At 53.8% G+C, this 2,301-nt stretch overlaps 1 long non-coding RNA gene across 1 annotated transcript in view; it reads left to right on the forward strand.

The window, feature by feature from the left end:
* The window catches only part of LOC133613411 (uncharacterized), a 4,103-nt gene extending 3,015 nt beyond the window's left edge, over positions 1-1,088 (forward strand). The window contains exons 2-3 of the long non-coding RNA XR_009816445.2: positions 217-405; positions 502-1,088. This is a non-coding gene — a long non-coding RNA (uncharacterized lncRNA). The remainder of the gene's footprint in view (positions 1-216; positions 406-501) is intronic.
* The last annotated feature ends 1,213 nt before the right edge of the window (positions 1,089-2,301 follow it).

Here is a 2,301-nt window from a genome sequence, read left to right on the forward strand (position 1 = left end):
TTTCAATTCCTTTTAACCACAGACTAATTTATTTACACAGATTGTGTATGCTTTTAAAACGCTGTATTTATTTATTAAAACAAGTGCATTTGAATTTGCAGGAAAAAAATTGTGCTGACATTGCACTTCGTAATAGCACTATTAACCAGTCATTTTAAATATTTAACTCATTCCTTTATGTCACGGCGCAGATTCGAACCAGCTTTTCCTCGGCAGCTGGAGCTGCCGGGACCTCTGCTGGCAGCACACTTGGACACACCCCTGCTCACGCTGGACACAGCACGCCCATGCAGCGACAAGGCTGCAAGCAATTTCGCATCAGCACACCTGGGCCTGATGAGAGGGAGCAACATAAAAGCCAGCGGACCCAAAGGACCTTCGCCAGAACGTAGCCAATCTTCCTGAGTAAGCATCACGTCTGGCACTACTCCCTCGTTCCTTGCTCGCCTTCTTTGTGCTCTTCCTCGTTCCCGTGTTTGATGTCCCTTGTGTCTTCCACAGTGTCTCCCCTGTTGCCTGTGATCGTGTCCTGCCTCACGACCTCCACCTGGATCTCTGCTTGCCTCCCTCGACCCTTGACCTCTGCTTGGACTCGGACATCATTGCCTCTCTCCAGCCCCCGACTGCTTGCCTCCCTGCTGACTGCCTCTTCGCCTTGCCCCTTGGATTCGACGAACGATTCATACAACACGCACCGACAACACCCCCTGGTAAAACTTACATTGTTAACCCTACACATCGTCTGCACTCTTTCACTTGTGGTAGCATACACACCCCACACACTCATCAAGGTTTTCAATAAACCTGATAAACCGCAGTTCTGCCTTGGTGTCGCCTCCTTCCCTTTGCCCGGTACACAACAGTACGTTCTGGCCAAAAACATGGCGGAACCGGGCGACGCCGGCGAGGCCCAGTCCCGATTCCCCAGGACATCCAACCTGTCTATTCTTAGTGTCGTTGTCAATGAGCACCAAGAGCGTTTTTTCGCTCTTGAGGACAATTTGGAGAGAGCTTTCTCCGGACTACACTCTAGGCTGGACTGCCTAATGCCTAGAGTGACACCCGCTGCAGCTGCCCCGCAGCTTATTTCTCCAACCCGAAGACCTGAAACCTGCAGTCTGGAACGGGAGCCCAAAATTGCCAGTCCTAGACCTTTCGAGGGGGATTTTGAGCTGTGTAGAGGATTTCTTGTTCAGTGCGATCTGATTTTTCAACACCAGCCCTCACGCTATTCCTCTGATGTGGCTAAGATCGCTTTAATTTTTGCCCTGCTCACTGGACCTGCCCTCAAGTGGGCTACGGCTGCCGTAGACAGGACCAAGGCATTGAGCTCAGACTACGCTGCCTTCCGTGCTGAATTCCGGGCTGTATTCGACCACCCTAAGGATGGGGGGGACGCCGCTGGACGCCTTCACTCCATCCAGCAGGGACTTCGCTCTGTGGCAGCCTACACCCTGGAATTCCGGACCCTGGCGGTTGACAGCGGCTGGGACGACAGGGCGCTCCAGAGCGCGTTCCGTCGGGGCCTCTCCGAGGAAATTAAGGACAGCCTATTGAGGGACAGACCCACATTCTGCAGAGACCTCATCAAACTAGCACTAATGTTCGACCAGAGACTGACTGAACGTGCTGCTGAGCGAGCTCAGGGAGTCGCGAGGAACAGCCCCAGTTCTCAACTCCTACCCACCTTTGAGGCCCCTGCCGTGCCACTACAGTGTACACCCACCATGTTGACTGCTTCTGAACCCATGCAGTGGGAAAGGACCCGACTGACCGTTGAGGATAGAGAGAGAAGGCACCGACAGCATCTCTGTCTTTACTGTGGTCTAGCCGGACATATCCTCCGCTATTGTCCGGCGAAACCAAAAGACCAGGCTCACCAGCTGAGGGGGTCCTGGTGAGCCATACGTCTCCCCCCCAAGAGAAAGAGAACCCCAATTTCCTGTTGCCCGCTACCCTTGCTTGGGGCTCAGGATCTATTCAAGTAGAGGCATATTTGGACTCAGGAGCCGACGAGAGTCTCATGGACTTCGAGTTCGCCCGACAGATGGGCATTCCCCTGGTCCACTTGGACAAGACTCTTCCTGCCCAAGCCCTGGACGGGCGACCTTTGGGACCCATCAGGTTTCGCACTGAACCCATTTCCTTGACCATTTCGGGAAATCACGTCGAGACCATCAGTCTTTGGATTCTGGAAGCACCTGTTGCCCCGCTGGTCCTGGGTAGGTCTTGGCTTCGTCAACATGACCCCCACGTCTCTTGGACCTCTGGCAGGATCTTGGCTTGGAGCACACTCTGCCA

The sequence above is a fragment of the Nerophis lumbriciformis genome, linkage group LG13 (genome assembly GCF_033978685.3).
Source record: "Nerophis lumbriciformis linkage group LG13, RoL_Nlum_v2.1, whole genome shotgun sequence".
NCBI lineage: Eukaryota > Metazoa > Chordata > Actinopteri > Syngnathiformes > Syngnathidae > Nerophis > Nerophis lumbriciformis.